At 42.3% G+C, this 15975-nt stretch overlaps 1 protein-coding gene across 4 annotated transcripts in view; it reads left to right on the top strand.

The window, feature by feature from the left end:
• The window catches only part of PLPPR1 (phospholipid phosphatase related 1), a 217719-nt gene that overhangs the window by 81612 nt on the left and 120132 nt on the right, over positions 1-15975 (top strand). Inside the window, exon 1 of one of the 4 annotated variants that reach the window (XM_070742410.1) lies at positions 12149-12415. The exons of 1 other annotated variant lie outside the window; for it this stretch is intronic. The gene's annotated coding sequence lies outside the window, so the exon portion shown is untranslated. Of the gene's footprint in view, positions 1-12148; positions 12416-13058; positions 13155-13911; positions 13982-15975 lie in introns of those variants that run through there. 2 more of the 4 variants (XM_070742412.1, XM_070742411.1) reach the window with 2 other exon arrangements.

Below are 15975 nucleotides of genomic sequence, written 5' to 3'. Positions count from 1 at the left end.
TGCCCATTGTCATGTGATCAAAATTTGGATGCTTGGCAACTGGTTCATATTTTGGACAGTTGCAGCGTCCCGAGGTCATGTGAACATCTTTTGCGACCTTCTGAACATGCAAAGTTAATGAAGAAGCCAGATTCACTTAACAACCAGATTATTAATTTAACAACTGGAATAATTCACTTAACAGCTGTGGCAAAAAAATGTCATAAAATGAGGCAAAACTCAATTGACAAATGTCATTTTGGGATCAATTATAAGAGCCGGGGTGGCACAGCAGGTAGAGTGCTGTACTGCAGGCCACTGAAGCTGACTGTAGATCTGAAGGTCAGCGGTTCAAATCTCATCACCGGCTCAAGGTTGACTCAGCCTTCCATCCTTCCGAGGCGGGTAAAATGAGGACCCAGATTGTGGGGGCAATAGGCTGGCTCTGTTAAAAAGTGCTATTGCTAACATGTTGTAAGCCGCCCTGAGTCTAAGGAGAAGGGCTGCATAAAAATTGAATAAATAAATAAAATTGAATAAATTATAGTCATTTTATAGCCATTGAATTGAATTACAGATAACTGAACAGTATGCAAGAGTGAGCATGTTGTCTGATACTGCAGTGTCCTTAAATACATTTTTAATTAAGCCCTCTTAATGATATCTCTGTGTCATTAAATGTAGAGTATTTATTATCATTAAAGGTTAACCCAAAAACAACATAATCCAGATGCATTCTATTTTAACCAAGTTTATCTTGCTTAAATGCAGCAAGTAATTCATGAAGTTGGGCTAAGCTATTTCATGGATTATACAAGGAATACTGATGAGGAATATCCTTGATTGCAGATGAGTTAACTACAGTGTTAAGTCATTGCGGTTGTTATTCTTTATCTGATATGAAGGAAAGCTTTACTGTGTTCCAGTTCTTTCCAAAAAAACCAGTTGGCTTGATTATCTCATATGGTTTGAATGAATAGAAAAGCAAACCTACCTGGAGGGTAAACAAATATGGTTAGTCCTCAAATTATGACCACAATTGAGCCCAGGTTTTCTGTTGCTAAGCAAGGCATTTGTTAAGTGGATGCTGCTTCATTTTATGACCTTTCTTGTCATTGTTGTTAAAGTGAATCACCACAGTTGCACAGTCTGGCTTCCATGTTGATTTTGCTTGCCAGAAGATCATAAAAACTGATCACATGAGCCCAGGACATTGCAGCTGTCATAAATATGAGACAGCTGTCAAATGTCTGGATTTTAATCTACCGTCCCCTGTCCTGTTGTCTCTCCTATATCTCCTATATCTTCTCTTCTATACCTATATCTTTTTCTGCTATTCTCTCATTGTTATATTTCACTCCTTTATTTTCTCCTGTATTCTCCCTTTAATACATTCTATCTGATTACCATATTTTTCGCTCTATAAGACGCACCTGCTGATAAGACGCACCTAGATTTTAGAGGAGGAAAATAGGAAAAAAATATTTTGAGCCAAAAAAGATATAACGATATTTATATACAGGATACTAGTAAGAAAGACTATAAAAATGTAAATATTTTAAATAATATTTAAGACAAAATAACAATTGCCTCAACAATTCAGGCTTATAGTCTCTGAGATTTATTTTAAAATAGGCAGAGGGTCGAGGGGGGAAAAACCTCAATTGGCTCAACAATTCAGGCTTATAGTCTCTCAGATTTATTTTAAAATAGGCAGAGGGTCGAGGGGGGAAAAACCTCAATGGTGAAGCTGTGCCCCAAATGTACCCCAGCACTTCTACATGACACCCAAAGGACAAGGGGCTAAGTGTGCAAAAATTGATCCAACCTCGCAGCAGCAGCAGCAGCAGCAGTCGGGATTTGGAAAAAAGAACTGAAAGACTCAAAGGCTTCCGCTCCCTTGCAGCCTCTCACCTCTTGATGCCTTTATCCATGAGGCTGAGCTCCCCGGGAGTTGCGCAGGCCTCCGCCTCCACTAAGCGACCTCTTCCCCAGCCCTGAACTGCGGCGATTGCCGCCCTCCGCTTTGAACCCCGCCCACCCGGTCCTCCTCGCTGTGACTGCGCCAACGGCGCCGCTGAGCATGACGGGAGGAGGGAGGTTGGGCTGTTGCCGCTTCACCTTCCCAGCGGCTGCGAAATGGAGGCGCTGCGTTTGCGAGATAGACGCGGACGGTCCGGGGGGCGGAAAAGAGGAAAAAACCGGCTTAAAAAGTTCAGCAAGTGATTCGCATTTGTCGCATTTAAAGATGTGAACCCGAAATGGTCGGTGATTGGCTATTTTTATTGGGGGGAGGGAGGCAAGAGCACTAAGAATTTTGTGTGTGTGTGGCTGAATTTGAAAATGAAATTTTAAAATGACTACATACACACACCTTCAACCGCAACAACACACGAGCACGAAATCCATTTAAACTACCCTCTGCTCCAGCGCCTCCCCCCTCCTCCCTGCCTGCATCTTCGCTCCATAAGACGGGGCTGATTTTTCATCCTACTTTGGGAGGAAAAAAACTGTGTCTTATGGAGCGAAAAATACGGTATATCCTCTATAATCCTCATTGTGTATTAGACAAAACAAACAAATAAACAAATAAATAAATAAATAAATAACCATGTTACCCTGGAGGTGCTGCAGTGGTCCTAAGTGAAAAAACAGTCACAGGTCACTTTTTTTCAGCGCTGTTGTAACTTCAAACAGTCACCTAATAAATGATTGTAAGTCAAGGAATACCTCTATAGCCATAGAAATTCCTTCTGGTCCATCTCACCTGAGCTGCTCTCTTTCTTGAAGATTCCAACTGCTTATCCGGGATAATTTAGAGATAATACACCTCAGGTGAATTTCTGCCTCAGTCTAGCAACTTCAGCTTTGCTTTAAAACAGTGTTTCTCAATTATTTTCTGTTAGCCCCCCCTCCACCCCGAAGAAGTAAACATTTTGCACGCCCCCAACTCTCTGCCGGGATGATTGTTTGCAATATTCAGCACATTTTCGCTGAAAAAACCCTCATACGGCTTATCAGCGTGATCGGGGTGTAATGTGTTTAAGTGACGCCTTAATTTATTTGGCTTCACGCTGTCTGCTGCCAACATTTTTAGACACAGCAAACATACCAGTCTTTCCTCGTCTCCACCATAGTCACAGTGAAGCCAAGAACTACATACGCTTCGTCATATTTCCTCATCTTAGCTTTTGGGTGACTTACGTTTGTCTCATTATCTCTATCTCTCTCCTCCTTTCCTTTCATCCCTGTTAAATATTTTTCCATGGTGTCTCTTAAGTGTTTGTTACAGTGTTCTCTCGATTTTCGCGGGGGATGCGTTCCAAGACCGCCCGTGAAAGTCGAATTTCCGCGAAGTAGAGATGCGGAAGTAAATACACTATTTTTGGCTATGAACAGTATCACAAGCCTTCCCTTAACACTTTAAACCCCTAAATTACAATTTCCCATTCCCTTAGCAACCATTTAGATTATTACTCACCATGTTTATGTATTAAAGTTTATTAAAAAAATATTTATTAAAGGCGGACGAAAGTTTGGCGATGACATATGACATCATCAGGTGGGAAAAACCATGGTATAGGGAAAAAACCCACAAAGTATTTTTAATTAATATTTTTGAAAAACCGTGGTATAGACTTTTCTCGAAGTTTGAACCCGCGAAAATCGAGGGAACACTGTACAGTGGTACCTCAAGATACGAACCCCTCGTCTTATGAACAACTTGTGATACGAACCCGGGGTTCAGAAAAATTTTGCCTCTTCTTACGAACTTTTTTCGAGTTACGAACCGGCGTTCGGAGACTGCTGGGAAGCCGCGCGGCTGTTTTAAAAGGTGACAGCCGGGCGGCGGGGCTTCCCAGAAGCCTCCCGAACGCCGGTTCGTAACTCGAACAAAGTTCGTAAGAAGAGGCAAAATTTTTCTGAACCCCGGGTTTGGTTCGGGAGGTTGCTGGGAAGCCCCCCAGCCCGACTGTCACCTTTTAAAACAGCCACGACGCTTCCCAGCTGTCTCCCGAAGCCGAATGCGGAAGTTCGGCTTTGGCGTTCGGCTTCAGGAGACAGCTGGGAAGCGGCCCGGCTGTTTTAAAAGGTCGCAGCCGGCCTGGGGGGCTTCCCAGCACCTCCAAACCCCGAGTTCGGGGGGGTGCTGGGAAGCCCCCCAGGCCGGCTGTCACCTTTTAAAACAGCCGCGCGGCTTCCCAGCAGTCGCCGAAAGCCGTTTTTTTGCGGGGGGTTTTTGGTTGCACGGATTAATTGACTTTACATTGTTTCCTATGGGAAACAATGTTTCGTCTTACGAACCTTTCATCATACGAACCTCCTCCTTGCACCAATTAAGTTCGTATCATGAGGTATTACTGTATATACATTTCATATCTCCTGCTCTGTGTACTGTGTGCTATTGCAAAAAAACCCTACTCCCTGCAGCCAAAAAGCATGTTCCCTGGAATCACGCGCCCTCCCTGGCATCACTACAAACATCCCCAGGGGGCCCCGCCCCACTATTTGAGAAACACTGCTTTAAAAGAAGCCTTTATCTGTATCTAGCAGAAGGAGTTGAGATAATCTGACTTTATAAGATTGTGAACTTGTCTCCCTCCCTCTTGAATTTATGTATGGAGAATATTTGCAGTCTGCCTGAGAAGAAGTATCTGCTCTGTATTTCAGAATGGAGCATGACCAACCTGGGCACAATATGAATATTTCTGATAATCGAAATCACTGCCATCTCAGAAGACGTGATCCTTTTTAGTGCAAATCTGTCATTGATAAAAAACTGCTGAGGTGGGAAATCAGAGAAAGGAGCATTGTGTTGAATGGTGTTCCTTCCTTGCACTTTCTAAGCATTTCCTTCCTTTCATAGCACATTTACACCTCATATATGGAAATTCCTTCTGTGGACCCAGCTTTGTATTCTGAATGTTCATAGAGCTATTAGAACTCTGATTTACTCAACTTGATTTATTCACTTTTCCCAATTACATGGCTTTACCCAATATGCATTTATAAAGTGATCTCATAGATTTGATAACTGATGCACAAAGTTTGAATACTTAATTTGAGGTCCAATGCATTATGTAAGCCCTAAAATTTATTTATGTGCGCTATATGAATTTGCATAATCATTTTATTGATGTTTTTAAGCAGCTCCTTCCTTTCCTCAATTTGTAGAGTATACTCTACTTAGAGAGAAGGACCTTGTGAAGTGCAGTAGGTAAGACAGACTACATAGGCAGGTAAGGAGGGAAAGCAATGGGTATGTATTCCCTTGAAATAGACAAACCATTATACAAATTGTTGTGGTTAGCTCTGGCTCTGCTCCTGCCCCATGGACTGTGGATGTGGGGGAGACATCCACATGCTGCAGGCCTGTTTTGCCCCTGGTGGAATCTGCTGATGAAGGCTCGTCTGACCAAGAAGACATGAGTGACAGGGAGGAGGAGAGTGGGGCAGACAGCTCAGAAGGAGATCAATAATTTAGCTCCTCCTTGGATTCAGAACAAGAGTTAATGATACAACTACGCATGCGGAGAACGATGCATAGGCAACAACAACTGAGAGATTATTATCAAAGAAAATGAGGCCACCTGTGGTTGGGTGGGGCTGTGGTAATTAGTGATAAATAGCAGCCTGTGGGTTTGGCCATTGTGGAGGATTATCTGATTGTTGTGTTTCATGATTGCTTTACTGACTTTGACTTTTTGTGTGCTGATTTCCCCCCCTGCTTTGAAACTAAACCAGAGCAAAGTGTGTGTCACTTTGTGGAAGAAGAAGGACTGTGAATTGCCTCACAGCTGCAAGCTAAGTATCACAGAACTGATAAGGGACTTGTACAAATTACCAGTTTGTTTGGAGACGAGTGCTCTTTGCTATACCAAAAGAGGGCTTGGTTTAAGTGAATTTTCATTATAAAGAACATTGTTTTGAATTTTCAAAGGTGTGTGTGTCTAAAATTTGTACCTGTGAATTTTTGGGAGGATTCTACCAGAGAGCCCGACAGAACAACAAATGAAGGAAAGGGGAATAAGCAAGTTACCAAAAAGTTCCTTTGCAGTCCAATATGTGTACAGTATGTTCTCTCAATGCTAGCATATTGTGGGGCAATCGTTTATATAGAGAGGGAGTTCTGTCCCCAAGACAGGACTCACTGAACACTGAAAATAATATGTCCCAATGGCACCTGATGTTAATATACTTGGAGAATGAGAGTAATGTTGATCTCTAAGGAAAAACACTCCCCAAGATCTCATATCCCACACAATGCTTCCTCCTCCGCTTTCTGTTTCAGCAGTTTTATCAATCCCAGTCTCCCTACTTAGTGGATCTAGTCTACTTCCTATTTGGAACACAAACTCCTGTTGAGATTGTGGTGGTTTCTGTGGATGTATTGTGATAATTGACCAACACCGATAACTCTGATGCATTAAATTTGTCATGATTCACTAATGCATATTCAAGGTATGGGGAGTGGAGGAAGGGATGCTAGATGAAAATAATTGCTTAATCTTTTCTAATGGATAATTCCATGTGGTTATCCACTTCAATATCTGTTAATTTTCTAAAAGACAAGTCTTCTTTGAATCACGTTCAGTTCCGGGTGTCCTCATGAGCCCGTGTAGTTTTCTTGGCAGCAGAATAGAATTGCTTTATTATTGCCTCCTTCCAGAATAGCCATCCAGAGAGCACCAGATTGGCAAAAGCTTGTCTGTGTTAAAGTAGATCAATGACATTTAATGAAATGTTGACATGGGGGTCTAGTGAGAATGCTGATAATTATACTGAAGTGGCTGCCGTTACAGCCAATGTTGGGCTTCTAAATTAAAAATCCATCCTGCGTAATTAACATTTACTCTATTTTTGAAAAGGTCCTGTTACATATTGGGTTAATATTGCATATGCGAGTGTAGGCATAGCCCACATTATTAGTAATACTGCTACACATCTATTGTGCTGTTTAATTTTGTAACTGAACAGCCAGCCTTCTTGTCAGGGTCTCAGATCAGTTGGATGACCCAGGAAGCCAGTACAAATAGTCCTCGACTTACAACATCTTGCTTAGTGACCATTCAAAGTCACAACGGCACTTAAAAATGTGACTTAGGATGCCACAGTTACAACCTTTGCAGCATCCCCATGATCAAAATTTAGATGTTTGACTACTGAATCCTATTTGTGACAATTGCTGTGTCCCGAGGTCATGTGATCCCTTTTGTGACCTTCTCACAAGCAAAGTCAATGGGGAAGCAAGATTGACTTAACAATCGGATTACTAATTTATCAACTGCAGTGATTCACATATCAACGAGTCTTCGGAGAGGGGCGGCATACAAGTCCAACTAATTAAATAAATAAATAAATAAATAAATAAACTGTGTCAAGAAATGTCGTAAAATTGAGCAAAAACCACTTAGCGAATGTCTCACTTAACAACATACATTTTGGGCTCAATTGTGGTCATAAGTCAAGGACTATCTGTACGATACTTAATTCACTTTCTTTATTGCAGTTTCATCTACCACAAGTCTCCATCAGAACACTATTTGCCAAGGTTGCAACAGAGCAAGATTCATAATTGTAGCTTTCCTTTCTCAACATTACTGACTCTTGGTTCATAGCTAATCAAATTTACAAAAAATCACAGAAAGCATTAAAAAGAGTCTTCAAGGATGAAAAAGAAAAATGCAGTCATTTGATTTTCGCTACTTTTGATTCTATCACGATCACGTCTTCCCAGTGACATGATGAATCTAAACAATAACTGCATTTTAAGTAGTCTCTTAATATTCCAATTGCATTGATCAGGGTTTAAAGAAAATTACAGTATTGACTAAATAAAGATAATCCATTTTTTTTCAGCCATTGAGTTTCAATTGTATGTTTAATTTCCCGAGGTGTCTTATAACCTGAGCCCTCTAATAATAACACAGAAGCAGCTCTGCCATCGTATGAACTTGTTATGGAGATTACTCGGTTCATGTTTATTCATAAACAATCATATCACCACAATGTTCATTGTAGATCTGGCTCACAGTTGCTAGGCTACAAAGAACAGTCAAGATTTCCATTTAATGGCATCCACAGAATTTTTACAATACTTGGTAGGTTTGGTACTGGGTTCATACTTTGAATCAAGCCATAACATAGTATTGGTGGACTGTACAAAAACATAGATATTCTGGTTTACAAACCATGTTTTATAATACATGCACTGCATGACTCAAGATAGAAACACAGGCATATTGTGCCCAGCTACTTCTGGCATTCATAAAGGGCTCTGAATATGATACCTCTGTGGCCATTGCGGGGTTCAGAATTTATACCAATGGTTATTATTTCTATGTAACTAAGCCTTGTGACTTTGACTTTGTTTTTATTTTCCTAGCACTACTTTGTTCTTAATTTGATTTAACGATTATATTTTGGCACACAAAGAAGTTTTTCTCCATACTGAGAAAGCGGGTCCAGCAGTCATGTGGGTTGCTTGCTGTCCAATCCATCGAGGACCAAGCCTAGTCTTTAAAAAGCCTGCTGGATCTGCCCCTTCCCCAGAATTCGCTCGGTCCTGTGATCCAGCAGGACTTGTGGTGGCTCGTTCCTCTATGAAAACACCTTCCCTTTGTCTTCTTTCTATTCAGATAAGTAAAATTTGCTATTGTATTTCAATTAAAGCTTTCCTTGGTTTGCGTGGATACCTAGGCTATTAAGAGTGCAGCAGCAGCATCTTTCTAAAGCTATTCTTTTATGGCTTCAACAGCTCCAGCAGCATATTCCCCCTGATGATCTACAGGGCCAACAGGATTTCAATAAAGTCTTTGCAGCGGCCCAATATGTAGCTGATGCTACCTTGCAGTCATCAAGATTTGCAGCAAGTTCAGTCGTGGCCTCAACGACAGCCAGAAGACTTCTATGGCTGCGGTGTTGGCAGCCAGGAGTGAGGCAAAAATGGCAGCTTGCCATGGATCCTCTGAAGCGTGACCTTCTATTTGGCAACCTCACTGAAACCGCTGACAAAAAGAAAGATTTGGAGCTCACCAACAAGAAGGCCATCAAAACTCAACCATTTCGACGTCCCTTACGTGGTAGACCTCCCCCGCTCTGGATGAGGGATCCCCATTCATGTGTCCAGATCAATTTACCATTACCACGGATGCCAGCTTAACGGGCTGGGGATCTCATGCTCAGGGCTTGATAGCCCAAGGCACATAATCAGCGGAGGAGGCTTCCAGACCTATCAACTGGCTGGAATTTAGAGCAGTGTCTTTGGCCCTCAAACAATTCAAACCACACATTATCAATCATCACATCCTGATTCTCACAGACAATATAGCTACAAAGAGTCATATTTGCAGACAAGGGGGAACCAGGTCCAAGGCCCTGATGAGGGAAGCCCTGAAACTAGGTCTCTGGGCAGAGAGACATCTATAGTTATTAGGGACCGACCACATATTGGAAGTTCTCAATGTGCAGGTGGATTGGCTTTACCGGTCGACTCTAGATCCAGGAGAGTGGAGCCTTCATCCGGCTCTGTTTCAGCAAACCTGCCTCAGATTTGGTCACCCATCACTAGACCTATTTACGACCCCATCCAATGCTCAACTCCCTTGATTCTACTCCAGGTTCCCATCCTCGGGAGCGGAGGAGACAAATGCACTCAGAATCCCTTGACCTCGAGGGCTGCTTTACGCCTTCCCTCCAATTCCAATTCTCCCAGATGTGATCCACAAGATCATCCTCAAGAAGGCCCCGGTGATTCTGATAGCCCCTCACTGGCCACGCCGGCTCTGGTTCACGGACCTACAATGTCTATCCATCCAGGACCCCTGGCAACTCCCCATTTCGGAGGATATGTTACAGCAGGGGGCCTCTCACTATCCAGATTTGGAGTGGTTCCACCTCACCGCTTGGCTATTATCCGGCGCGACTTAGATCTGCGAGGCTACGACCAAGACACTGTAGAAATAATCCTAAAAGCCAGAAGAGTTTCCACCAACAGGATCTACGACCATACCTGGTCCAAGTTTCACCAATGGTGCTCACAGGAGGATCTATCCCCCCTGTGCATTCCCATTCACAAGATCGTAACCTTCCTCATGAAGGGGTTCCATCAAGGCCTCTCATCCAGCACCATCTGACGTCATCTGGCTGCTTTATCTTTGGTCCTAGCAGGGCCTTGCAGACAACCACTCCACTCCTTTCCGGAAATTCAAGAATTTCTAAGAGGTATTTCGATCCTCAGGCCTTCCGCGGTAAGTCCCTTCCTGGGACTTACCGCGGGTTCTCCATTCCCTCACTCAGGCACCATACGAACCCCTAAGATCAGCATCCTTCAGGTACCTATCTTACAAGGTAGCATTCCTGGTGGCGATAACATCTGCCCGACACATCTCAAAATTGGCAGACCTTTCCATTTGGCAGGATCTATGCCAGTTCCATTCAGACAAAGTAGTCCTGTGCCTGGACCCCACCTTTCTACCCAAGATCAGTTCCATGTTCCACAGATCCCAGGACATTGTGTTGCCTTCCTTTTGTTCCAACCAGAACCATCATCTTGCAGTCAGATGGCACACCTTAGATCTCACCAGAGCGCTGAAAATCTATATCCAACAGACGAGATCCATTCGAAGGTCTGAAGCCCTATTCGTGGCCTACCATCCCAGATCCCTGGGATCCAAGGTATCCTCAACCGTAATAGGTCGTTGGATCTGAGGGACTATCTCAAAGGCCTATGAGTCAGCTTCCCTCAGCATACCTAGAAGTATCATGGCACACTCCACAAGAGGTGCAGCCACATCTGCCACATGGGCAACTCAAGCTCCATTGGAGGAAGTCTGAAAAGCAGCCACTTGGGCCTCTCCAAACTCTTTCATAAGGCATTACAAAATTGACTCTTATGCTTCAGCGGATGCTGCCTTTGGCAGAAGAGTCCTCCAATCTGTTTTCTCTCACGATAGCGAACTAATTCCTCCCTAGGGACTCATCTATTGGGTATGTCCCACGTGACTGCTGGACCCGCTCTCTCAGTACAGAGAATAGGTGTTGATTGCTTACCTGAACGCCTCTTCTTGTACGATGGGCAGGTACAGCAGTCACTTCCCTCCCTGTTTTTTTCCTTTCTAACTATGGTTATTCCTTTAACCTATATCCTTTCCTATCATGAGAGTTGAACACTATTGAACCACCACACTTTAGCCTAAATCTACGGATTCGCGAATTCTGGGGAAGGGGCGGATCCAGCAGGCTTTTTAAAGACTAGGCTCGGTCCTCGACGGATTGGACAGCGAGCAACCCACGTGAGAAGAGGCGTTCAGGTAAGCAATCAACGACTATTTTCTTTTCTTTTTTTTAACATCCCTTTTGTTAAGGGCAATTGTTTTTTATTCCCAGCAAAGCTCATCTTATTCTCTAGGGTTTTTTTTTTAAGCTTTCAGCTATAGCTCTTAGACTGAAGTATTTTTCAGTTCAGTGCAGCTGGTAAAGCACATTAATTACTCTCTAGATTATTTTAGAGAATAGTGCTGAACTGGGATTTGTTACCTGTTTTTGTTTGTTTGGGTGTCCTTAATCTCAAAAATCCTTTAGCACTAGAGCTGAAGTATCCAAACTTCTTATATTCTTCAAAGTCCAGTTTTGGCTTCTATAAATGTAATAATTAATTGCACCATCTGAACTTACAATTATTTATAAGTATAGACACATCATAATATCTAAGTATCTTTTCCAAGGCCTTCATGACCACTCTATCAAATAGTTGTGTATGATGTATTTCTTGGTTACTCAATTATCCAGTAAGTAACAGCAGTAATATGTTGGTTACATTTTTGTGAGGAATGAACTGGTGACACTGCTTTATATTATTTCTACCAATAATTTTCAAATTCCATGTAGTGGCAACACTGTAATCAGCTACAGTGGTACCTCATCATACGAACTTAATTGGTTCCAGGAGGAGGTTTGTAAGGTGAAAAGTTCGTAAGATGAAACAATGTTTCCCATAGGAATCAATGTAAAAGCAAATAATGCGTGCAAATCCTTCAGGAAAATCCCAAACTTTAGAAGGGAGGTGAACAGAAGGCAAGGAGGAGCAGCTAAAGGGGGCGGGTGGAAGAAGCAAGGCTAGGCTAAAGGGTGAGTGGGAAGGAAGAAAGGCAAGGGGGGCGCCCCTCCCTTTTCTTTCTTCAAAAGACACTGTTTGAGTGCCTTTGCAAGCATGCAAAACCTTTACTCCTCCAAGCTGCCCCTCCCTTTTCTTTCTTAAAAAGACACCGTTTCAGTGCCTTTGCAAGCATGCAAAATCTTTACTCCTCCAAGCTGCCCCTCCCTTTTCTTTTTTCAAAAGAGGGGGGGGAGAAACCCCTTCATCCCAGCAGCAGCTGCTTGGGTTCGTAAGGTGAAAATAGTTCGGAAGAAGAGGCAAAAAAATCTTAAACACCAGGTTCGTATCTTGAAAAGTTCGTTAGAAGAGGCGTTCGTAAGATGAGGTACCACTGTATTTAGAAATTTTTATTTCAGCTCCTCAGTTAATAAGTTGAAAAAAATACATGGTTCTATTTTATCCCAGTTAATATACTATTGTACTAAATGAAGGAAGGACTAGGGTTCTTTTCTCAAAGTGATTTACATTTAATGTGTAAAGTCAGTTAGGAGTATCATAATGGAAGCAGAGAAGCAAAACTTTATTCACTGTTGACATTAATGTAAATCTAGAGTAAATTTTCCCTTGCTTGCTGTTTTGTATAAGATATAAGTAAGACATTTTAATAGCATCGAGCAGTTAGCTTATATAAGAGGATTTTAAGACAGAATTAACTCCATATTCTTGTTTTTAATACCTCTTAGTGTGTCTAAATGGGCAGATGAAAATAGAGCAAGTTTTATGTTCTCTGGTGTGAAGTATGTCTGAAAAAGAGAAAGTATTTAGAATAGTTATAGGATTAGGATGGTGTTTAGACTAACTGCTGGGGTTTTGAAGTAGAAACGCCTCCACAGTCACATTTATATGGCAGTTCCACCCTGAGAGTTAAATCTGCACTTTTCCAAAGAGTAGAGCAGATGTCACAGGCTCTCCAGACATAGATCATCAAATAAGCCATGATGAGTTGGTGAACGCAGCATGGGATCATGAAGAGCTAATGAATGTCTGACTTGAGCCAGGAAGTGTGACAGACAAATGGGTAAATACTGGATTTATGGCTAAATCCAGGACTGGGGAAAGCAAATAGTTTAATATATCAGTGTCTCTATCACCAAATAACCTCTGTTTCACAGGTCAGTCTACCCATTTTCTGATAAGACGTTGGAGTCCCAAGGATTAGTAAATACTATCAACCCTAAAGTTTGTTTATTGACAATTCTGCCCTTAGTTTATCAGGCTTTATAGGCCATGAGTGGACAGCAAGCATAATTGGGATCTGCCAGTCTGTCAGTGATCAAGTTACCTTGAAATTTATGGCCATAGAGATGTGAAATAATTTAAAAATAATTATTGCTTGTTTCATTTTTATTTATTTATTATTATTTTTTTAAAAAATATACTTTATTAGGTTATATAAAAAAACAGGGAAAGGGGGGATGGGAATACAAAAAAGAAAAGTAGGAGGGGGATGGGGTAAACAGTATTTTTATACAGTAGCTTATATATATTGTTGTATATACATTCCGAATATTTGTCTATATGTAATTATTTTGTATTCAGTATTCTTATTTGAATAATCTTATAACTGTAGTACTTAATAGTCCAAGGGTGACATTTTTATTTTTGCCTACAGCTATTCCTATAAATGGCTAAACCTAAAAATTATATTTGTTATGAGTTGAAGAGGAGGGCCTTGACCAGTTTTCAAAATGCTGATACAATACTGCATTAAAGTACATTCTGAGACTCATAGGCACCCATTTTCTCTTATTTTAAACCTGTCTCAAAGGGCTGGCAGTATAGCATAATCCTGCCTGCCTACCCAAGCTGCAGTTTGGAGGGGCACCTGTCTGGCTTCAGTGGAAGGTAGGTTAAATATAGTATATTCAGCAGGAGTTTCTTACGGAATGAAGCAGGGAAAAACAATTCACTGGGTTCCCTTCCTTTTGCTCTTATATTTTTCACTTGTATTGTACTAATATGACAAATTAAGGTAGTTGTAGCCTAAAAGAAGCTAATCAGATTTTATTTTGGAAATACATTAGGAAAGCTCCTGCCTTTGATTGGTTATTCCCTGGACAAAAGCTTCTAGCAATTCCTTGGCTGCTCCTTTTTCTTTCTAGTGTTCTTTTTCCAGCAGGTCAAAGGCAGAAGGAGAAATGAACCTATCAGTTCATTCAAACCCTTCATTCAATGGTCTTCTCGATGTGCTGTGTTGAGAGTTCAACATGGCTTCAACTCCAGTCTGTTGCTAGGGACAGAGTTTTAAGTATTTGAATATTCAATCAGATAGCACCCTCTATCTCCCTAGAAGATCAGTTTTAAATGAAAGGGTAGAAGAAAAGTCAATAAGAAAGCCCAAACCAGTTGGAAACTCTGACCCTGGCCCAACAATGGCCGGGTGTGTTTGGACTCTCCAAGCAGTGCATCTGCATCAATAAGACCATTCAGGTAAGTCAATGGTACTATTCCAATGCGCTGCTAAGGAGAGTCTAATGTGGGATATACCCAAGCTTAATCAGACAGTGAGGGAGAAGGCTGGACCAGCGGAGCAGGAGAACCACAAACATGTTGCAGTACTCTTGTTCCAAAAGCTGTCTCCGCTGTCAGAAAGGAATTGAGACGATAATGTTGGATAAACGTTGATGGCGAAGATAATGTAGCAGCATAACATATGTCTTCCACCAAGGCTTGCGTCGCCCTTGCTGCCAAGATGGTGTACTCTGCATGGAGTGGGCAGTGATCCCCACAGGAACTGGATGTGACTGAGAATGATAAGCCTCTGCTATGTAGGGCCTCAAGTGGCTGATCATCTGAGAAGATAACTTCTGACCTTCAGATGCAGGAAGGAAGGAGAGAAACAGGGCCTGAGACTTCCTAAAGGACTGTGTCTGATGGATGTAAAGTTTGAGAGCTCTACGCACATCCAATTTGTGCCAACAGTGGTCAAGATGGTGTGATGCATTGGTACAGAATTCAGGCAGAATGATCTCCTATTCCCTGTGAAAGAAGGTGTTGACCTTTGGAAGGAAGGCTGAGTCAAACCATAAACAATTCTGTCCTGGTGGAAAGAGCACAAGTCTTGATGGACTGAGAATGCTGAAAGCTCTGATAATCTTCTGGCCGACGTGATGGTGATGAGAAATGCCATCTTGAAGGGAAGAAAACGGAAGGATACGGACCTAAGAGGTTTGAACGGAGGGCCAGTGAATGCCTGAAGCACAGCGGTAAGTCTCATGTAGGATAACGATTGATGATCTGAATGCATGGATGGTGATACAGGGATCTTAAATTGTCCAGGCGCAAAGCAGACAAGGCAGCAATGTGCCTGCAGAGGGTGTTAGACGCCAGTCCATTATCAAACCCTGCTTGAAGGACTGCTTGAAGGACTGCCAATATTTGCTTGAGAGAAGCAAGTAAAGGGTCAAATTAATTGTGAGAACAGAAGTCACAATCAGCAGACCAGGTGGCATTGTATATCCTGGTGGTCGAAGAGTGCCGTGAAGCTTGAATTGTGGCAATTACATTGTCAGGTAAGGATTCTGTCTTCAGTCAATTCCCCTCACCGTGCCAAAAGTGAGGTGCCACCATTGAGGGCCTGGTTGTAGAATGGACCCTTGGCTAAGGAAAATCTGATGATCCAGAATGCATGGATTGAAGATGGAGAGATTCATCAGGTTGGAGAACCACGGGCGATGCGGCCAGTATGGTGCAACCAACAACAGCTCTGCCCCCTCCGACAGAAGCTTTCTCACTACCCTTGGGATGAGAGGGATGGGATGGGAGGCATAGAGTAGGTCCCTTGGCCAAGGGGCGTGCAGTGCATTGATGCCCTCCGCTCCCAGTGTTCTTTAACGTTC

Source organism: Erythrolamprus reginae, chromosome 2, assembly GCF_031021105.1.
Source record: "Erythrolamprus reginae isolate rEryReg1 chromosome 2, rEryReg1.hap1, whole genome shotgun sequence".
Lineage (NCBI taxonomy): Eukaryota > Metazoa > Chordata > Lepidosauria > Squamata > Dipsadidae > Erythrolamprus > Erythrolamprus reginae.
The sequence above is the reverse complement of the archived record's forward strand: the minus strand, read 5'-3'. Positions and strand labels throughout refer to the sequence as shown.